This window comes from Schistocerca serialis, chromosome 1 (genome assembly GCF_023864345.2).
Source record: "Schistocerca serialis cubense isolate TAMUIC-IGC-003099 chromosome 1, iqSchSeri2.2, whole genome shotgun sequence".
Classification (NCBI taxonomy): Eukaryota; Metazoa; Arthropoda; class Insecta; order Orthoptera; family Acrididae; genus Schistocerca; species Schistocerca serialis.
The window spans coordinates 734,218,433-734,242,425 of NC_064638.1; the positions used below are offsets into that span (position 1 = coordinate 734,218,433).

General features: G+C 45.0%; 1 pseudogene; it reads right to left on the reverse strand.

Moving 5' to 3' along the window:
* Positions 1-254: 254 nt before the first annotated feature.
* Positions 255-372, reverse strand: LOC126424889 (5S ribosomal RNA; annotated as a pseudogene).
* Between the last annotated feature and the right edge of the window lie 23,621 nt (positions 373-23,993).

Sequence of the window (23,993 nt, forward strand, 5' to 3'; positions counted from 1 at the left end):
TACTCCCGTGCAACATTATGCCTACCCACACAGTATAAACTACAAGAATAAAATGACCATGTTCGACAGTGTTCCCTCATATGGTGAGCACTCCGTCGTCAGGCCACGAGTGGCCTACCGGAGCCATCCGACCGCCGTTTCATCCTCAGTGGAGGATGAGGATAGGAAAGGCGTGGGGTACTCGCGACCGAAGCCTACTATTCGGTCGAGTAGCTCCTCAGTTGTCATCACGAGGCTGAGTGCACCCCGAAAAATGGCAACAGCGCATGGCGGCCTGGATGGTCACCCATCCAAGTGCCGACCACGCCCGACAGCGCTTAACTTCGGTGATCTCACGGGAACCGATGTATCCACTGCGGCAAGGCCGTTGCTCATATGGTGAGGGAACTCGTAATGCACCCAGGAAAGCTGTCTTTTCAGGGGCACATTCGGTCCTGACTTCACATCTGTGGAAGGCAGTGGGCGACAGCATCGAACAGTGCCGGTGGAGGAGCTCTACGAACGAGAGTCCATTTCGCAAGTAGACTGACCTGTTCTTTCCCCCGACTTAAGCCCCTTCTTTGTATTCATGTGGTTTACGGGACGTTCTGAAATAGTAATGCCGCCAAATATATATTTTGCCTATGCAGTTACCATTGCGCAGTCTTTAGTTGAACTGCATTTTCTGGATACGTATCAAACTCAGCAGCTACTTTCCTGTTTGTGATCCTTTTATTACAGGTAACAAACAGCCTTTTCTACTGAACTCCAGTTCCTGTTACCGACCGTAGGATGGCATTGTATTTTCATTTGGCGTCAAGGCGATGTTTAAATCCCCGTCCGCACATTCTGGTTTAAGATTTCACTGATTTACTAAATCGCTTAAGACGATTGATGGATGGTTACTTTGAGCACGAGACGTCCAGTTTCCCTCCCATTCTTGTTCAGTCTAAGCTACTGTTCTGTCTCTGATTATCTTGTCGTCGAGGAGACGTTATCCGTTCTTTCTTTCCCCCTTCCTGTCTATGACTGGTTGTCTTGCAGTGTTGTTATCAGACAAAGGAAGTCGGTTAGCCGGCGTGACACTATAAACACTAGCTACAGACACGCAAATTACTTATAGATATGCGACACCAGAAAGTGGCCTCGTTAAAAGTTTGTAAGTTTCTAGATTATAGAAGGTCGGATCATAACAATGATTACAAGCAATTTCAGTCATACTCTGGTACAAATGAAAAATAAATGGCAAAGTTTATTTATTAGGAATTAAGTGAGGAAATCAGAACTGTAAATAATGAACGTTTGTATCGGAATGTTGTTATTTTATCAAACACCTGTACAAGAAAGGATCTTATTTTCATCTTTTTTTTTTTTTTTACTCTAACTGAGGTTGCGCTCCGTTGGTAGTATCCTGTTCCCGAGAACTTATTATATGCTACCACCACTTCCTCATTTCGCCGCAGATCTACTTACAACAATGCTCTGTACTTCTAAAACAGCTTTCCGAAGTTCTTCGTCCTCGTAGCATGGCTTGTAACACCATGTCGAGGAACGCGACATCCCAGAAAATCGCTACTTAGAAGGATCACTCACCGTCATGCGGCAGTCGCGACTGCATTATCCTCATGCAACCCACTTAATTAGACCAGTATGCCTCAAAATTTCTTTCCATCGATTCAAAGCGGTTTCCGTTCGCTGACCGCACGTGGCCGTGGAGTGCGAAAGGTGTCTCAAAGAAGCTTAGTGCGCCCTCACCAATTTCGCGAAAATAGAAATTTCTACATCCCCAGCACGGAGTACAGCTCACTTGTCTGTCCACGCACTAATATTCTAGGTCTGGCAGATCAGTGTTAGCAGAACACGCATCCCTCAAACATCTTTTAAAATAAATTCATCTTTACAGACATACAGTAGACGGAAAATAGAAATGGAGGTACGCCTACATTCATTCAACCTACCGTGCTTCGTATTTACGTAAGCACAGGATAGGGAGGGTACGAATTTAGGTTAAATACCGTTAAAGAGATCAAACGGATATCTTCCAAAGTTTCACCACACTATAGTGCGCCTGTGATTGTCCAAAATAATTTCATATTTACTTGAGTTCATTTTGGCGTCGACCAAAACTAACTAGCAGATAACAGCCACAGCCCATCTCACTACCGCCACTACCCACTAAGATAAATGTCGTTGTCTCGGCAGCGGCCACATTCCTTCCCGTCCATTTGACAAGCAGACCACAATAGGAGGTTTATAATTTTTTTATAATAAGTTTCCTTTAATTTCCGTCTATGTTCACAATTTTGTTCTGTTTGACAGATTACCGGTTTCGGTCTTTAATGACCATCATCAGATCTGCAGCAAAAATGGGACAAATATAAATACACTCGCAAACTGTATACAGCTTAAGAACAATAGATACAGCATATTGAAAAGTAGTGCTGACAAAATTTACATTTGTGCGCTTTAGATGTAAAGAGGCATACCTGTCTCATAAAAACAAAGTCCTAATGCACTACAGCCATAGTGCCATAGTGAACTATTAAATGCGGAATCAGCACCAGCATCGTCAAATACATAGAAATTACATCACGTGCACGAGTCATGTTGTCAGTAGTACTACTGTTTAAAACTAGCTGCCGTACAGTAGCCACCAGATGTTTGTGTAGTAAGTTGACCAGATGTTGCTAATGTCAGCATACACTATTATTCAATAATTAATTGAAACAGCGAACATACAATAGTTAAAATCTGTAATAAGCTTATAAAAAATAAAAAGTGTTACAGAAGTAAAAAGCAATAAAAAGAACACGACAAAGGTAATATTGTTAAAAAGACGACGAGTTAAAAACAATGATTGACATAAGCTCTAGGGCCAATATTCAGGGCAATAACATAAATATTAAACACCGTTGATATTGTACCGGGTAATATAAACATCATAAAACAAGTGGCTAAAGGAGTCATAAATAAAAAGAAATATAGATCTGCACATAATCAGCGCCCTCTGTTAGCGCTAACGCCAGAATTCCGCACAGGCGGGAAGTGGTTGGAGGAACGTGACCGGCAGAGGGCCCCTCGTACCTTGCGGTACTCCGTTGCAAGAAAAGAATGATAAAATTCCGTGATATTGCATGATCCACATTATTTGATTAATGCAGTCTATGAAATGAATAAAGAAGGAACAAGAACCTACTAGAGTCATGCGTAAAACGTATGAAAACAAAGTAAATATGTGATATACTCAATACTAGGAGAACTTGCGAACACACTATAAATAACAGAGGCGTGGAGTGACTAGGGTAAAACATTGTCAAATAAAGCAAAGTAGGCATCGGGCACAAAATCGTTCTGCCAGTTAAGCAGTTTGTCTGGCTCTCTAATTTTTGTTTTATAAATTTCAAGTTCCTCCAGCAATTTTTTCGCTTGGTTCGAATTCCTCTGTCATTTAAATACACTCCTGGAAATTGAAATAAGAACACCGTGAATTCATTGTCCCAGGAAGGGGAAACTTTATTGACACATTCCTGGGGTCAGATACATCACATGATCACACTGACAGAACCACAGGCACATAGACACAGGCAACAGAGCATGCACAATGTCGGCACTAGTACAGTGTATATCCACCTTTCGCAGCAATGCAGGCTGCTATTCTCCCATGGAGACGATCGTAGAGATGCTGGATGTAGTCCTGTGGAACGGCTTGCCATGCCATTTCCACCTGGCGCCTCAGTAGGACCAGTGTTCGTGCTGGACGTGCAGACCGCGTGAGACGACGCTTCATCCAGTCCCAAACATGCTCAATGGGGGACAGATCCGGAGATCTTGCTGGCCAGGGTAGTTGACTTATACCTTCTGGAGCACGTTGGGTGGCACGGGATACATGCGGACGTGCATTGTCCTGTTGGAACAGCAAGTTCCCTTGCCGGTCTAGGAATGGTAGAACGATGGGTTCGATGACGGTTTGGATGTACCGCGCACTATTCCGTGTCCCCTCGACGATCACCAGTGGTGTACGGCCAGTGTAGGAGATCGCTCCCCACACCATGATGCCGGGTGTTGGCCCTGTGTGCCTCGGTCGTATGCAGTCCTGATTGTGGCGCTCACCTGCACGGCGCCAAACACGCATACGACCATCATTGGCACCAAGGCAGAAGCGACTCTCATCGCTGAAGACGACACGTCTCCATTCGTCCCTCCATTCACGCCTGTCGTGACACCACTGGAGGCAGGCTGCACGATGTTGGGGCGTGAGCGGAAGACGGCCTAACGGTGTGCGGGACAGTAGCCCAGCTTCATGGAGACGGTTGCGAATGGTCCTCGCCGATACCCCAGGAGCAACAGTGTCCCTAATTTGCTGGGAAGTGGCGGTGCGGTCCCCTACGGCACTGCGTAGGATCCTACGGTCTTGGCGTGCATCCGTGCGTCGCTGCGGTCCGGTCCCAGGTCGACGGGCACGTGCACCTTCCGCCGACCACTGGCGACAACATCGATGTACTGTGGAGACCTCACGCCCCACGTGTTGAGCAATTCGGCGGTACGTCCACCCGGCCTCCCGCATGCCCACTATACGCCCTCGCTCAAAGTCCGTCAACTGCACATACGGTTCACGTCCACGCTGTCGCGGCATGCTACCAGTGTTAAAGACTGCGATGGAGCTCCGTATGCCACGGCAAACTGGCTGACACTGATGGCGGCGGTGCACAAATGCTGCGCAGCTAGCGCCATTCGACGGCCAACACCGCGGTTCCTGGTGTGTCCGCTGTGCCGTGCGTGTGATCATTGCTTGTACAGCCCTCTCGCGGTGTCCGGAGCAAGTATGGTGGGTCTGACACACCGGTGTCAATGTGTTCTTTTTTCCATTTCCAGGAGTGTACAAATTTCGTCAAATCCGTTTTAATGAACATATATCTAATTGATCTGATGGAATTACTTTTCCTGGAGACATATGAGTTCATCTTTATCTTCGATAAGGATAGAAGCTGCCGCAGCCAATTAAAATTTCTGCCACGGCCAGGGACTGGGGTGACCCGTGCGGCTGTGGTAGCCACAGTGCTACCGTGGTTAGTAAGCAGGAGACCCAGCTGTGATACAAATTTGAATTCATTGCTTCAATTTCTAACCTTATCGAACTTCTCTAATTGTCATGTTTATATGAAAAATGCTGTTCTTCTTATTTCACATTGCACACGAAATTCCAGATCTGATTGCAAATAGGTGGTGTTAATTACTGATCTTTTATAAAAATTGTCAATAAAGGTTGTTTAAATTTTCAAAAAATCATTACAGATCAAGTCTTTCTTTAAGTATTTTACGCTTTAAAAATTTACACTGGCTGGGAAACGAACCCTGCCACCCATGTGGTAGGTAAACCAAATATCTACCCAGCGCACCAAAAATCATTCTAGATTTAGCAGATTAAAGTTGCTCGGGGAACTTAGAAGCCGATGGTCTCGAGAACTTTGCAGATTTGCATCGAACTGCTTTCGTGGATTGATATTTGAGTTCTGAAGTACACATACCATTAACATAAAAATTACAAAATATAACTTTATGTGTGGTCTCCTTCTGAGTGTTGTTCATACTTCCGACGCCATGACCCATTTACGTAAAACCCCTCACTGCTACACAGCTCAGTTACCACTCTAGGTGTCAAGAACTTCCTGCTGTTTAAATCTTATACGTATCTTTTGGCCAGCAGCATGACCACTAAAATGGTATGCTAATGCCTCCTGAAAAATCGATCTTTCCCTGACTTCTCTACATGAACTTCAGCCGAAGTCCTCTGGAACAGTGAATGAGTGTGTGTGACGATTGCCTTGTACGTTATTCGTAAGAGGTCAGTGACTCTCATTACTGAACCGAATAGACCTACCAGTTCGATGATTTGTTTAGCGTTTTTATGACATATCCATTTCATAATAACATATCTGACAGTGGAGTCTAGCAGTTGAACTCCAGTGATTTACCATTCCTCGTTTGACATTCTCAGTACCTCAGATGAAGCCAAGCCAGCTGGCGCAGATGTATTCGTTAGGGCGGCGGGTCAAGTCACAGATTACGGCTTATCTCGATTTCCCCACACGGCTAAGGGAAATACTGGAATGATGCCTTTGAAAATGATACGGCCAGACTCCGTCCATACCGTTCGTCGATCCGTGTTTGTGCTCCTTCTCTAATGACCTCATCGTCAGGACACATTAAACCCCAATATACCTCTCTTTCTTCTCCACTGAATTATTTATTCCAGGAAACAACAAATTTAAAATCTTGTACCAATGCGTTTTGCACTTAACAAAGCCCCAAATACATAATATGACACAACCCAGAAGACACTCAGGGGTGGGGTGGGAGCCGTCAGAGTTGTTTTCGACCCATTGTATGCCAGTTAATAGTAACCAATCAGAATAAGTGCCTATAAAATATGGGTCTGACAGGGAAATTTTTCTCGTGTACCGAGCGAGGTGGCGCGGTGGTTAGCACACTGGACTCGCATTCGGGAGGACGACGGTTCAATCCCGTCTCCGGCCATTCTGATTTAGGTTTTTCGTGATTTCCCTAAATCGCTTCAGGCAAATGCCGGGATGGTTCCTTTAAAAGGGCACGGCCGATTTCCTTCCCCATCCTTCCCTCACCCGAGCTTGCGCTCCGTCTCTAATGACCTCGTTGTCGACGGGACGTTAAACACTAATCTCCTCCTCCTTTCTCATGTATAGTGGAACTGGCATACCGGACAGGCGAAATTCAGTCGTTGTTGGCGCATGATCCTCTCGAAAATTATTACTAAAGCCCTCGCTCGTCTCCATCCAGCAATTGTACCACCACTTTTTTTTCAAGCTAATAAGCATGTGGGCGTTCGAGTATAAACCAGTGTGGGCGCTGGAACATTTTTCGTGAGCAATCCTGGAAACATTCCCCATGCTGTGGCTAGGCCATATCTCACAAGGGAACCTCCCCATCGCACCCCCCTCAGATTTAGTTACAAGTTGGCACAGTGGCTAGGCCTTGAAAAACTGAACACAGATCAATCGAGAAAACAAGAAGAAGTTGTGTGGGACTATGAAAAAAATAAGCAAAATATAGAAACTGAGTAGTCCCTGCGCAAGATAAGCAACATCAATGACAGTATGAGCTCAGGAGCGCCGTGGTCCCGTGGTTAGCGTGAGCAGCTGCGAAATGAGAGGTCCTTGGTTGAAGTCTCCTATCGACTGAAAATTTTACTTTCTTTATTTTCGCAAAGTTATGATCTGTCCGTTCGTTCATTGACCTTGTTATTGAAGTCGCGAGCTATATTTGCTGGATTCATATTGCCCACGGAATACATCTCACGTATTTAATGCACTCTCGTCCAAAGTAGCGAACAGTCAACTGCCAGCCAGGGAGCCTCGTTAGCAGGAATACTCTCTCTTCCGTGCGCTGCAGTCGACTGGCGTTTGTTTCGATGTTTGTTTAGGTGTAGCCTCCCCATACTACGGCGCAGTTACCTCGCATCGGACGGACGGACGGACAGATAATAATTGCCTGAAAATAAAAAATTAAACTTTTCACTCGAAGGAAAACTTGAACCAAGAACCGCTCGTTCCGTAGCTGCTCACGCTAACGACGGGACCACGGCGCTCCTGAGCTCACACTCTCCTATCTTGCGCATGGACTGCTCAGTTTGTATATTTTGCTCATTTTTTTCATAGTTCCACACAACTTCTTCCTTTTTTCTCGATTGATCTGTGTTCAGTTTTTCAAGGCCTATCCACTGTGCCAACTTATAACTAAATCTGAGGGGGTGCGATGGGGAGGTTCCCTTGTCAGCAATATCCTTCCTTCCAGTAACACTAGTCCCTTAACTCTCACAGGAGAGCTTCTGTGAAGTTTGGAAGGTAGGAGACTTGGTACTGGCGGAAGTAAAGCTGTGAGGATGTCGTGATCGTGCTTGGGTAGCTCAGTTGGTACAGCACTTGACCGCGAATGGCAAAACTCCCAACTTCGAGTCTCGGTACGGCACACAGTTTCAATGTGCCAGGAAATTTAACTTTTTTGCCCTCGCGGCTCACTGTGATGGCAGTGTGCAACGTCGGCCACAGGAGTATAGGGCCCCTCTGGCGTCTGGCCTAGAGTGGGCCGCAGCTGGTGCGCGCGCCGGCGGCTGACGGGCAGCTGGCGCGGCCCGCGGTCCCTACTGCGGCGTAATCCGGCGCCGGCTTAGCGGCCTCGCGCGCCTCCATCACTCTCCCGCGAGCCTCCGCGGCAGATGCGGGCCGCCGTCTCGCTAAGCCGGCCGTAGCCGAACGCTAGCGACGCTCTGCATCTCAAGACGCTCTCGGCAGTGGATGACTGCAGCTCTGCTGATTTCTCCTCAATCCAATCCCATCTTATCTAGGGTTATATCATGCCAGATAGGAATCACGTCGAGGTTCTGTCAACCTCGGCAACCATTCTCAGCAATTAATTGCTATACCTCACCTAATAAACGTTTGCATATACAGTACGGTAATAACATTTACAGCCACACTCAACTGCGTATTGGTCAGAACTTCCCATACGTAATACAATGCATCGCCTTTGATTTTCCAACATTATTAGCGTGAGATCCTAATCGTTTCGTCAACACCACGACAGACAAATTCTTACAGTGACACTGCGAATACACTGCGTTGAACCTTACTCTCATGTTGCAGCTAGTTATCGTTACCCTACACGACTGTGCATTGTCCGAGGTCATATTCAGCAGTCCTGCCCTGACCAGTGTTCATAAGTTCACAAGACGAAATATTTGTGATACCCTTAAATGTGCCCATTGGTCACTTTGGAGTGCTGCAAGCGTTGTAGATCTTTAGGCAGATGGTCATGTAAACCTCCGCGGCTGCCGAAAGAGAGAGAGAGAAAGAGAGAGAGAGAGAGAGAGAGAATTCTAAACAACAGGGAAAAGAGAAGACTCTTTCATTTGTCAGACAGTATTGGTTTCAAACCCAACAGGAATGTTTGAAGCATGAGGGAGGAAATTGGCCGTGCCCTGATTTAGGAAAATTACTGGAAACCTAAATCTGGATCCCCGGGCGCCGATTTAAACCGTCGTCCGCCCAAATACGAGTCCATTGTTCTAACCACTGCGTTGCCTCGATCCGTCGACCTCAGCAGGAGTCAGTGAATGTAGGTCCATCTCACATCACGGAGCGATACGTACAACCAAACAACAAATACACACAATTCACACTAGCTCACTAGTGGCGCGTGATACGGTCCGAAGAGTCGCGATTTTTCTTCTTCCCCGGTACTAGGTTCAAATGGCTCTGAGCACTATGGGACTTAACATCTGAGGTCGTCAGTCCCCTAGAACTTAGAACTACTTAAACCTAAGGACATCACACATATCCATGCCCGAGGCAGGATTCGAACCTGCGACCGTAGCAGTCGCGCGGTTCCGGACTGAAGCGCCTAGAACCGCTCGGCCACCGCGGCCGGCCCCCGGTACTAGGCATCCAGTCAACCACTACTCAAACAGGAATTTAACCCACAATGTGGAGGGTGTAATTCAGGTCGAAGGTGGATCTGTGAAGTTTGTGAGGGAATAAAACAGGAAACCAGGCATCTGGTGGAATTTTGCACGCGGCATAATTTCGTCATCATAGATAATTGCTTTAAAAATCATGGAAAGTTGTATACGTGGAAAAAAACCTAGAGTTTGGAATGCTTCAGACTGATTATGTAATGGTAAGATACAGATTTCCAAGTCAGACTTTAAAGTACAGACCTTTCCCAGAGGCACATGTAGACACTGGCTATAAGTTGTTGTCTATGAACTGTAGATTAAAACTGAAGAAATTGCAAAAAGTTTGGAAATTAAGGCGACTGGATCTGAATAAATTGAAAGAACCAAAGCTTGTAGAGAGTTTCGTAGGGAACATCATGTAACTATTGACTGAAAAAAGGGAAAGGAATACAACAGGGCACGAGTGTGCAGCTTGAGAGATGAAACGGTGAAGGCAGCACACAGCATCAAATAGGCCCAGTACAAATCAGCGTATAACACTCTAGATATTGAGTTTAAATGACGAAAGCAGATAGTAAAAATTGCAGTAAATGTAGTAGACAATAGGTAGTAAAGACATTTAAAATACGAGATTAACGGAATGTGCAAAATGGCTAAGCAAGACTCGCTAGAGGAAAAAAATGGTTCAAATGGCTCTGAGCACTATGGGACTCAACTGCTGAGGTCATTAGTCCCCTAGAACTTAGAACTAGTTAAACCTAACTAACCTAAGGACATCACAAACATCCATGCCCGAGGCAGGATTCGAACCTGCGACCGTAGCGGTCCTGCGGTTCCAGACTGCAGCGCCTTTAACCGCACGGCCACTTCGGCCGGCTCGCTAGAGGACAAATACGAGACTGGAGAAGCACGCATGACTAGGGGAAGGATAGGTGCCTCCTATAGGAATAATTGAGAGCTACGGAGGAAAGAGAACCAGCGTCTATGAATGTCAGGAGCTCATATGGCAATCCATTACTATAGTCCGATTAAAATTACTTGATAGATGACACTCCACGCGTTGTATCTGGATCCTCCAATGAGAGCACTCAGCGTCATGCCCGAACCGTTCGCCTTTGTCAGAACGCCGCAACAACTAGTTAACTTGATTCCTTGTCCGGCTTTCGTTCTTGAAGTGTTTTGGTACCTAATCCTGGGTCTGGCCCTTACATTTCGTATTTCATAACATATGATACCCACACCAAAAATAAGCCACACACACACACACACACACACACACACACACACACACACACACACACACAAACCGTTGCTAACGAGATACACACGTCTCATCGTCTCATACACAGCGCTAACCCCACACAAATGGATCCTTCTGCATAAGATGCGATTCAGCGTCATTTACATAGGTATTATAATCACGAAGTGTGAAAGCTGTCGATTAATCGTTGCGACAGGAACACCAGTGTCATCAGTGCAAGAGATTTTTTGCAGTGTAAGGGCTCAGCGTAGTGGTTAGCGTGTGAACCTCACATGTAGAACAACGAAGGTCCGATGGTCGTTAAAGGTAGCGACATTTTTTTTTTTTTCTAAATCTGATCAAAAGATTTTGTTTATCATTTTTATTCAGTTAATTGGTTTAAATGTATTTTTTTATTTCTAATACTTTTCCGCGTCATTTCCATCATCATATTGCCTTTTTAATTTGCTCTAGTTTTTCTTCGTGTCATTCTTTTCTCGTTCGAAATCTGCGCGTATTGCCTGTAACCTGCAGCCACGTGTTGGCCAGGACTGCTCATGGTTGGTAACGCGGCATCGCGTGTAGCCAGTGTGAAAACGGTTTCAGGTGACCACTGACAAGGAGAAATTTCAGTTTGCTTTTACGGCTAAAACCGAAATTTTGCTGCGGAAAATGGCTATGCAAGCAAACGTATTATTAAATTTTTCTGTCTTGCGTTTTCTATTAGAGGTTAGCCTTAAACACCGTGAGCAAAGCGATCGCAATTTTAGTTGTTCTGCAGATTGTTGATCGCCGTTTTCTTGGATGCATTGCTTATCACGAGTTTATGGTTAGGTTAGAATATGAGTTTAAATTCAGGGGTAAAAAACGCGCCGTCTGCCGTAGTTCAGTCACTGGTCGCTTAGAATCAGCTGTCGACAGAGCCTCTCTCATTTCTGCCATACCTCGCGGCGACCGCTCCCTCCATTATTCCGCGTTACACACTAACAGCATTTGTGAAGTGACTGCCTTGTTTTTGTGTCGCATATAACTGAGCAGTAACCGGCAAGTGACAGACGTCATCTACCAAGTAATTTTAACCGGACTGTAAGCATAGAAGGGAAAGCTGAAAGGAGAAAGGAATATGTAATATTGACAAGGGAGATGAACATGTGGACTATAATATGGAAACGGAATAAGAATTAGTTAAAGATGATCTTGGTGATATGATACTGCGAGACTGACAGAGCGCTGACAGGCCTAAGTCGAAACAAGGCCTCTGGAGTAGACGAGAGTCCCTCAGAATCATTGAGATCGTCTGGACAGCTAGTCATGTCTTGGTATATACTCTACGTGATCAAAAGTATCCGGACACCCCCAAAAATATACGTTTTTCATATTAGGTGCATTGTGCTGCCACCTATTACCAGGTACTCCATATCAGCGACCTCAGTAGTCATTAGAAATCGTGTGAGAGAGCAGAATGGGGCGCTCCGCGGAACTCACGGACTACGAACGTGGTCAGGTGACTGGGTGTCACTTGTGTCATACATCTGTACGCTAGATTTCCATAGTCGGAAACATCCCTAGGTCCAATGTTTCCGATGTGATAGTGAAGTGGAAACGTGAAGGGACGCGTACAGCACAAAAGCGTACAGGCCGACCTCGTCTGTTGACTGACAGAGACCGCCGACATTTGAAGAGGGTCGTAATGTGTAATAGCCAGACATCTGTCCAGACAATCACACAGGAATTCCAGACTGCATCAGGATCCACAGCGGGAGGTGAGAAAACTTGGATTTCATGGTCGGGCGGCTGCTCATAAGCCACACACTCCGTGCAGAATGGGTTGCCATTCTCCAAGAAACCTTCCAGCATCTGATTGAACGTATGCCTGCGGGAGTGGAAGCTGTCATCAAGGCCAAGGATGGTCCAACACCATATTGAATTTGAGCATTACCGATCGAGGACGCCACGAACTTTTAAGTCATTTTCAGCCAGATGTCCGGATACTTTTGATCACGTAATGTATGAGACAGGCGAAATATCCTCAGCCTTCAAGAAGAATGTAATAATTGCATTTCCTAGCAACTCAGTTGTTGACAGGCCTGAATGCTGCGAACTATCAGTTTAATAATAGATGGTTGCATAAGAATGGAAACATTATGGAAGATCAGTTAGGGTTTCGAAGAAATGTAGAAACACGCAGGGCATTACTGACCCTACGACTTACCTTACGTAGAAGAAATCAAGACACGTTTACTGCACTAGTGTATTTAGAGAAAGCTTAATGTTATCTGCAATACACTTTTGAAATTCTGAAGGTAGCAGGAGTAAAATACAGGGAGCGAAATGTTATCTACAACTTTTAGAGAAACTTGACTATGGGTAAGAGAATGGGAGGACCTGGAAAGGAAGACGTAGTAGAGAGGGGAGTGAAATCGGTTTATAGCCCATAGCGATGTTATTTAAAATGTGGGCTGAGCAAACTAAAGGAAACCAAGGAGGGATTTGGAAAGGGAATTAAAGTTCAGGGAGAATAAATTAAAAACTATGGAGTTTTTCAAGGGCGCCTTATATGTAAATGGTAAGTGGAAAATAAGCAGTTCAGACAAGAAGAGAATAGGCTTTGGAATGAGGTGTCACAGAAGAATGCTAAAGATTAGATTGGTAGGTATAATAACTAATGATCAGGTACTGAGGAAAAGGAATTCTCTGCATAATCTTACTAAAATATACCTGCGCTCCGTCCCTACTAACTGTGCCGTTGTCGAGACGTTAAACCTTAATCCTCTGTTTAAGACACATCCTGACTAAAACAATGTATACTTCGATAAATCACATCCCGATGGATCACAAGTATCGAGAGTAAAAAATATACAGGGAGACAAAGAGCCGGCCGTAGTGGCCGAGCGGTCCTAGCCGCTTCAGTCTGGAACCGCGCGACCGCTACGGTCGTAGGTTCGAATCCTGCCTCGGGCATGGATGTGTCTGATGTTCTTAGGTTAGTTAGGTTTAAGTAGTTCTAAGTTCTAGAGGACTGATGACCTCAGGTGTTAAGTCCCATAGTGCTCAGAGCCATTTGAACCATTTTGAGACCAAGACTTTAAAACCTTAACTAGTTCCAACCTTAACAAGTTCCAAACGGGTGCTGTGTGTGGTAGTTATGCCTAGTGGAGAGCTGCATCCAACCAGTCTTCCGACTGAAGACGGCAACTAAACAAAGTTGCTTCTCTCTACTGCGGCAACAGTCTCAAAGCCCGCGGGATAGCCGCGCGGTCTCAAGCGCCTTGTCACGGTCCGTGCGGCTCGCCCCATCGGAGGTTCGAGTCCTCCCACGGGCACGGGTGTGTGTGTTGTTCATAGCGTAAGTTATTTTAAGTTAGATTAAGTAATATGTAGGCTTAGGGACCGATGACCTCAGCAGTTTGGTCCCATAAGACCTCACCATAAATTTCCAACAGTCTCAAAGCGTTGGCCGTGTAGATTCTAGCTGATGCGGCAGGCGGCAATGTGATTTACCTATCCATTAATATTGTTATTGTTTTCTGATAGCTTGGTAAGTAAATTACGACGATTTTATTTTCTGTTCTGTATTGCTTACGATCGTTTACGATCTCTTATAACGATATTCATTAGTGGCAGTGCGTCGATTATTTCAGAAAAATAAACTTCCAAGTTCCGTTTTGGATCCGCGAATCCGCAGTAGACTAAATTCTACCAGCAGTTTTACTCCCTGGTAAAGATGTTGGCACGAAAAGTAGGTGATGAAATTTTAAAGGTTAATACTTTCTTCGAAATCGAATCAAATTTTCGAATACCGAGCACAACAGAAAAGGCACGGAATAATTTTTCGATCGCATAGAAGAAGGTGAAATAGTGCAGTATCGACATAGATAGAGACTCATAGAACATTGATAATGGCAAAGACACAGGAACAGTGTGTTCCACCATGCCGCAGAATCTCTCTATTACACGAACTTAAACTTCCTCTTTTAGTTATAATTGGTAAAGCAGTAATTATTTAGGTTCGCCGTCCTTGGCGGATAGGAAGAGATGGATCAGTTGCCTGGCATCCACATACTCAGGATCTAAACCCGCCAGACTTTCATTTGTTAATGCAGGTGAAAGCTCTTGTGGATCGAACTTGGTAGAGTATTCCGATAGTATTCCTCCCCGAATTTTGAGGGGCTGCGAAATCTTAACTGCATAAAGTAACTGTGAGGAAACCGTTCATAAAAATATTTGTTTGGGATGTAGCCTCATACGGAAATGAAAAATGAACTGTAAACTGTTCAGTCAAGAGAAAGTAGATATTTTGAAATGTACAACTACGGGGGTATATCGGACAAGCAGTGAAGGGATTCTGAATCTGACAATAAATTTATGACACAAGTTTACTAAAAGAAAGAATAGTGTTATAGGACACCTATTGAGTCGTAAATGAATAGTTACTTTGGGAACTGAAGAAAGTGTGGGGAGAAGCAAGAGCTGTAGAGTTAGGCCAAGATTTGATACAGTTAACACATTCAAGCTGATGTAAGTTTCAGAAGTTATGCAGAGTGATGGGGAGCGCGGGATGTTGTTTCAAACCAATGTTCGAATTGGAAACCACAACAACAGTGTTTAAATATGTCCAAAGAGGTGTTATTTGCTCTTTCTTTCAACAATTGCAAGTAATATTATTTTTATAGTTTTTTACAAGTGAAGAATAATTGCATTTGATAGTATGTTAAGGAAATAATAATTGAAATAATAATAAGTGCGATGTGTCAAAAAAATATGAAAGCGCAATCGGAACGGTCATTATCAATAATTTGAACGGAATCAAGTGGCGAAAATCTTCTTCCTTTCATCTGCTTATCAGTAGAATGAACACCAATTGAAACGTCACTGGACGGCCCTCGACGCATATTCGAATACTCTCTGCCACCCGTTGCTTGGAAGCTTCGACGGCCGTTACAGTAGATCAGGCGTTTCATACCGCGCGCGCTATGGGTGACCTCCTGTCATACTAACGTCTCCCACAGAACCTAGTAAATCATGTACATTAATTTGGCCTGTGGTGAAGTAAACACTAGCACCGGACACTAACGACTGTTTTAACGTTATCCACATTTGAATCACGTGACCTCTGGTACATAGATTATTCGAACAGGAACACTTAATATTGCTACAGAACAGGCCGATCAGAAATGTTCCTACGTAACAGTTAAGTGCTAGATCCCTTAATTTTTTATCATGTACGTTTAAGTATAAGGTTTCTGGACTGAAGGGGAAAGAAACATAAACATGTCCAATAACAAAGGCAAGTATTAGCACCATCAGCGGGCTACTGTGCTGAGGTAATCGTTTAGGTCAATTACTCAGATGTTGCAGTTGATGATGAATCTAACTCGCGAAAGGAAGAGGAGATAGTCTAATCCTAAATACGGAGCGTAAGAATGAAGAGGCCGAGATACGTGAGCACTGTTTGGTTGTCAGCACACCCGTAGGCTTGCAAGACGAAGCAAATTATTGTGTCACAACGTGAAGGGAACGCCGCAGCCGCTCGCGAGGTGGCCCACACTACGGCCACAGGGCGGCAGATGTCTGGGCCAGCTGAGCTGCGTGGGAGGCGGCAGCACGACAGATTGGTGCGGTAATGGCGGTAACAGGGTTAGGAGCCCGGCGTTATATCGAGTTAACGAGCGGCGAGCGCGGATTAGTGGCGGAGGCGGCGGCGTTTGCGAGGGCCACGGTGGAGGCGGCGTGGGCGCCACTTACGGATCACCTGCTCTTGTCTGACGAGCGGGGTAGCCCCTCAGCTGTGACGCCTACCGTTTCAGGCATTCAGAGGAATTGTGAATAGGAATCACCAGTTCAGGGAAGGCCATTATATACAAAACAAAACATACGACGTCGTCCCCATCCGCATTTGCACCTGACATGTCTGCGTTTGTAGTCTGCACCAAGGGAACCTTGCTTCCATACGCGATTGTGCCAAGCGTTTTGTGCTAATCGAGAAGTCACGTGATGGAGAACAGCAGTTCAGGTTTCGAAACACCATAGTAGAGACTGGGAGGGTGATGCGCTAACCACTGTCATCCAGTGTGGGCTATGACGCAATATTTCGCGGGTGTTACTTCGTCAGGAGACCGTACAGCGGCTAAATTTATTGCTAAAAGCTCTTTCAGAGATCCGTACATACGAAGTTGGGCTCGGGCATTTACCTCTGAAACATTTCAGTATACTTAGCCACAACCGAACAGTTCTTTTTCGCAGTACGACCTCGCACGCTACTGGAACGGCAAGGTTTAGCCACCCAACGACGCCTTTCATTATGATTTATGTTCGTTAATTGTGTCTTCCGCCTGACTAAGTTTGTATAACTGGTTTTAGTATCTTCCATTACTGTGGCGAGTATCTCTTACATTTTTTCTGCATTTAAACTCGTTTTTTAAAGTAAATCTACATCTGCATTTATACTCCGCAAGCCACCATACGGTGTGTGTGTGTGTGTGGGGGGGGGGGGGGGGGGAGGGCACTTTACGTGCCACTGTCATTACCTCCCTTTACTGTTCCAGTCGCGTATGGTTCGCGGGAAGAACGACTGCCGGAAAACCACCGTGCGCGCTCGAATCTCTCTAATTTTACATTCGTGATCTCCTCGGGCGGTAAAGACGCGTAGCGTGTGGCAGAGCGCTCGATTCGTGTCTGATATTGTTAGTCCTTCTCTGCTTCTTGGGCGCACAGACGGCGATGCTGCAGCCCTCACCATGTAAAAAGTTCGCTTTGCAGGATAATACGTGTGTTAAGGACTGAAATAACTCCCCTCCACTGTTATTTCCATTACCAATCAGTGGCACGTTGACAGCAGTTTTAGTGAATGACTAAGCTTGCATGTTTCATTGCGATGTCTGTCAGAAGCCACGTAAGCATATTTTTTTTTATATCAGAAGAGTGTATGTCACGCCAATAACAATTACAGAAATCTTCTCTTTGGGTAAACTCTTCTTATTATATTCCTTAATTTCCAAATATCACAAATCAAAGAAACGTTGACGGACATGAAGACACCGTATCATTGTGGTGTGAAATCATTGATATTCCCATTTTAAGAGCCCATAGAGGCAGAGTAGGGATTACGTAGGATAGAACGTCAAAGAGTCACATTTTCTACCCACAAGTCTTAGGACACTGCATGCAGATACAAGAGGCGGACAATGCAGTAGATGACTGCATTGTAGGGGGAAGTAGGGGAAGCAATATATTCGATACGTCACCCAGAAACGCACCCTCTCGAAACCTGGACAGCAAACTACACCGATATGCAGAGCGCCTATCTTGCAGAGTGTGCCGCTTGAGTTTGCTAAACATCTCCGTAACGCTATCACGCTTACCAAATAACCCTGTGACGAAACGCACCGCTCTTCGTTTATTAGATCCTAAAAGTTGGCATATTTTTTGTACTTACGAGAAAAAATCATTATCATATAGAACTCAGATACTTACATGGAACTGATACACCCAAATAATCTATTAATGCATAGTAATGTGGTAGCAACAGCCCTCAAATTCATGTTACATAGATTTTTCTTTCTCCAACAGCTGACAGTCAGGGCAGAATGTTCAGTGTAATGGAGCAAGGACATTTACTTCAAATGAACTTAGTACCGGTATCTCCAAAAGCGCATATCACGACACCCAAGGTTTCTTATTTCTACTTTCAGGTGGAAGGATGCTGTTACCATTAAAATGTTACGAACAAGGAATATGGCTATCAATGAAACGAAACACCTACCTCTCCGAATAACAGTTATTGTGCAGTTGAAGAGGACACCTTGAATCTTTGATGAAATCTATAAGGATTGGGTGATAGTTTAAAGCGTAACTTTAAGTGATTCATTTTTCTGTTTCTTAATATTCAAGACAACAAAGTGTACTGCCATTCAGTTTAAAATTTTCAATATCTTTTGTCTTATACACAAGGCAACTCGAATTTAATCTTGTAACATACTTTTTGCAGTGGAATTCACGAGCCATTTAAAATAAGAAATAATTATAATGCCAAACGTTCTATTAGGAGAACGACTTAATTACATGCGTGACGTCCAAATGCAAGACGCTATGCGACTTCGTTGCGGCGAGATCTTTCCACGAAGTTTCAGTTACCAACTTAGTCATTCTACCACGAAAACACGCTACTGTCTGTAAAAAGTGAAACACTCAGAAGCAATTATCTGCAACACGCCACGATAAGAGGACGTGTAGACCAGCAGATAGTTGATTCAAATGGTGGAGGGGTGGCTTGCACGTAGGACCGACAGCGCCCTCTTTTGTGTGAGTGCACAGATCAGTGTTACGCAACGGCCAGCCGGTGCGGAGCCGTCATACGAAGTGGAAACGTGTATCAAAGTGCCATTATACCTCGCCGCCATCACAGGGTAGAATATCGGCACGTGAATACGTTGGAACTGGGCAGAATGATTGGTATCCAGGAGGCGGGTCTGTCGTTCTATGACACTGCGGCTCACACAGGGCTCGCTGCTTCAACAGTGAGGCGTATGTGGAGCCAGTGGGGAGACGAGGGGCGTACACAGCGCCGACGAAGTACTGGACGACAGCGCCAGATAACCACCATCTCTTCTGCTTTGCTGTAACGGACAGAACAACTTCGTCCACAGTGTTGGCGTGTTGTTGGAGCACAGTAACAGATGTGAACATTTCCGCGCCGATGGTTCGGCATCGTCTTCTTTAGTCTGGACTGGCGGCACGTATGCCATTGCGTCGGCTTCCATTGCTCAGAACCCGCCAACGTCGCAGATTGCAATGGAGACGTGAAAGGCGACACTGGCGTTCTGAGTGGCAGAATGTAGTGATTTCGGATGATGCCGCTTCAACTTGTCCCACAGTGATGGCCGTAAAGGCGTTCGACGCCGCCGTTGTGAACGCAGTCGGGCATACGGTATTGTTCAGCGCTATAGCGGACAAACGCCAAGCGTGATAGTTTGCGAGCAATATTGCCTGTAACACGCGATCTCGCCTCCTGCGACTTGAGGGCAATGTGCACCATTACCGATCCATGAGGGAGGTTCGAGGCACTGCCTCTCCTGCAGGCCGTTTCACATGCCTTATTTCAGCAGGACAACCCCAGTCACCTAACATGTCGCCCATCAAACCCACCTGGAAAATGTTCGGTCGGCAACTTGTTCGTTCAGTTCTCCTGCAACCACAGATGATGCTCCGTAGACCAGAGGAGAACGACTTAATTCCATACATGACGTCCGCATGCAAGCCGCTATGCGACTTCGTTGCGGCAAGATCTTTCCACGATGTTGCTGTTACCGACTTTGTCCTCCTATTACGAAAATACGCTACTGTCTGTAAAAAGTGAAACATTCAGAAGCAGAGTATTCCACAGCAGCATATTCAGGCGCTCTTTGATTTCATGTCACCACGCCTAGCCCCTTTGATTGAAACATGTGGTGGCACTACTCCGAACCAAATTTCCACAGTCACAGTGCATGCACAGGTATGTAATGCTAATCAATTGTGTAGTGTCATGCTCCTAATCGATGGAATAAATTTCATTGTGATCACCTCTCTCCGTCTTGATGTTTCACATTCCAAACAGTGGTGTTCTTTGTTGACTACTCCCTACATAAGGACAAATGACCATCGTAATGAGAAAAGAGAGATCATTGTTCGCACGGAAAGATTTAGGTATTATGTTTCCCACGCGCTACTCGAGAGAGAAACGGTCGAGGAAGAGTCTGAACCCTCTGCCAATCACTTACGTGTAAACTGCAGAGTAATCATGTGGTTGTATTCGTCTTCGGTGCTGAGAAGACACATTCGATTGTTTTGCCAGTGTTAAATTACTCTTGCTGACTACATTATGTTATCATCAGTTGTCGCGGTTATCGCCGTTCTGACATCTGCTTTTCACTGAGTGTCAACAGGTAGATTTTAGTAAAGTTGCTCATCTGTGTTTATGAATAGGCGTTTTCTTAATGGTGCATTTCGTGTTTGGAGGCGTGGAGATTGAAGAAATCGTGTTACTAGATAAAAAGTGATCCTCAAGAAAAATTCAATGCGATATACAGGATCTGCAAGGACGATTCATATTATGAGGTTATATTAAAGAAATTTAAAAAAAACCGAATGATAACAAATATTTCTCGAAAAACAAGAAATACTTCGTACAAATGACAGTATATGCTTCAAAAGGAAAAGATTAAGTTGACAAACAATTGGAAAAAAATGTATGCTATTGCCTTCTGCTCACGTCACCTCAGCATTTACCGAAACAGGCTTATCTGTGATGGGGGAAAAGACAAAAAATCCGTATGTAATTCCAGAAGTAGGTGAATTTAGTGTGTGAATAGAAAATACTTCGTTTTTAGAAATAAACTTTCTTCCACGTGTCCTTGAGATACGTTGTTTGTCTCCAAGAAGTTGGCAGCTCTAGTCATGGTTATATATAGCCGAAAAGACTGAAAAAGTATTTAAAAGAAATCACTCAAATGCAGAACAGATTGAAAACATTCATATATTTGCCAATAACTGTCAGAGACCTGTCAGTAGGCTTTCTCACAGTATGTTGAGCCATTCACACAGTTGACATGTCGACAAAGACTAGTTTCATTCGAATGACGACCCGACTGATCGAAAGAAACAATCGCCTGGCCAGCCAGTCGCTTGTTAGAACCAGTCAGTTGTCGAATGGCTAGCAGCTCGCTAGCTGATCAGCCCGCTGCACTGTGCCCGTGCGTGCAGGACTCAACAGTGCAGTCATCTACTGCATTGCCCGCCTCTTGTATCTGCTTGCAGTGTCCAAGAACTTGTGGGTAGAAAATGTGACTCTTTGACGTTCTATCCTACGTAATTCCTACTCTGCCTCTGTGGGCTCTTAAAATGGGAATATCAGTGATTTCACACCACAATGATACAGTGTCTTCAATTCCGTCAACGTTTCTTTGATTTGTGATATTTGGAAATTAAGGAATATAATAAGAAGAGTTTATCCAAAGAGAAGATTTCTGTAATTGTTATTGGCGTGACATACGAGGTGCATTCAAGTTCTAAGGCTTCCGATTTTTTTTCTAATTAACTACTCACCCGAAATCGATGAAACTGGCGTTACTTCTCGACGTAATCTCCCTGCAGACGTACACATTTTTCACAACGCTTACGCCATGATTCCATGGCAGCGGCGAAGGCTTCTTTAGGAGTCTGTTTTGACCACTGGAAAATCGCTGAGGCAATAGCAGCACGGCTGGTGAATGTGCGGCCGCGGAGAGTGTCTTTCATTGTTGGAAAAAGCCAAAAGTCACTAGGAGCCAGGCCAGGTGAGTAGGGAGCATGAGGAATCACTTCAAAGTTGTTATCACGAAGAAACTGTTGCGTAACGTTAGCTCGATGTGCGAGTGCGTTGTCTTGGTGAAACAACACACGCGCAGCCCTTCCCGGACGTTTTTGTTGCAGTGCGGGAAGGAATTTGTTCTTCAAAACATTTTCATAGGATGCACCTGTTACCGTAGTGCCCTTTGGAACGCAATGGGTAAGGATTACGCCCTCGCTGTCCCAGAACATGGACACCATCAGTTTTTCAGCACTGGCGGTTACCCGAAATTTTCTTGGTGGCGGTGAATCTGTGTGCTTCCATTGAGCTGACTGGCGCTTTGTTTCTGGATTGAAAAATGGCATCCACGACTCATCCATTGTGAAACCGACGAAAAGAAAGTCCCATTCATGCTGTCGTTGCGCGTCAACATTGCTTGGCAACATGCCACACGGGCAGCCATGTGGTCGTCCATCAGCATTCGTGGCACCCACCTGGATGACACTTTTCGCATTTTCAGGTCGTCATGCAGGACTGTGTGCACAGAACCCACAGAAATGCCAACTCTGGAGGCGATCTGTTCAACAGTCATTCGGCGATCCCCCAAAACAATTCTCTCCACTTTCTCGATCATGTCGTCAGACCGGCTTGTGCGAGCCTGAGGTTGTTTCGGTTTGTTGTCACACGATGTTCTGCCTTCATTAAACTGCCGCACCCACGAACGCACTTTCGACACATCCATAACTCCATCACCACATGTCTCCTTCAACGGTCGATGAATTTCAATTGGTTTCACACCACGCAAATTCAGAAAACGAATGATTGCACGCTGCTCAAGTAAGGAAAACGTCGCCATTTTAAGTATTTAAAACAGTTCTCATTCTCGCCGCTGGCGGTAAAATTCCATCTGCCGTACGTTGCTGCCATCTCTGGGACGTATTGACAATGAACGCGGCCTTATTTTAAAACAATGCACATGTTTCTATCTCTTTCCAGTCCGGAGAAAAAAAAACGTAGGCCTTAGAACTTGATTGGACCTCGTACACTCTTTTGATATATATATAAAAAAAATGCTTACGTGGCTTCTGACAGACATCGCAGTGAAACATGCAAGCTTAGTCATTCACTAAAACTGCTGTCAACGTGCCACTGATTGGTAATGGAAATAACAGTGGAGGGGAGTTATTTCAGTCCTTAACACACGTATTATCCTGCAAAGCGAACTTTTTACATGGTGAGGGCTGCAGCATCGCCGTCTGTGCGCCCAAGAAGCAGAGAAGGGCTAACAATATCAGACACGAATCGAGCGCTCTGCCACACGCTACGCGTCTTTACTGAATGAAGTGCCCATTTAGAACAAGAGCAGACACAGGACGTTCAGTATTCCTCACCTTAGCTACTCACGACACTTCGCTGCCAGTATCCGTAAAACTGCATTCCCGGGTTTGATTCCTGGCAACTACATCATTTTTTTCGGGTGGAGAGGTCTGGGAGGACGTGCACTGCGCCTTGTGTATGAAAAGCTGCTTCACTATAAAAGATACAAAACTGTCGCGCAAGTCATCGAAGTAGCACTACGTCGAAAGCCTTGCACTAGGCTAGGTGAAGCACGACGCGTATTTATTGGCAGTAGATCCATCAGCCGTAACTTTTTCCGATTACAGATCGAGATGCATGGAGTATTACGACTACAGACCAGTTTTATAGGATTTAGGTCTAGGCAGCGTAGCGATAATTCGTAGGAAACCATATTCTTGCAGAATTTTTTTAGTGGAACAGAAGTAAAGAAGAACTGGTTGATAATCTTCAACAAATCAAGTTGTTCGGCTTTCCTAGCCTCTACATATTTTTAATTTCTTTCTATTCATGTCACATTACAGTCCGAAGTTTTGCTGCTACAATCGTAGAGAAGTGACCAGACGACACTGTGCATCCACAACAATGAAATGTCATCTGTCACTGTCGTTTAACAGTATTCGTGG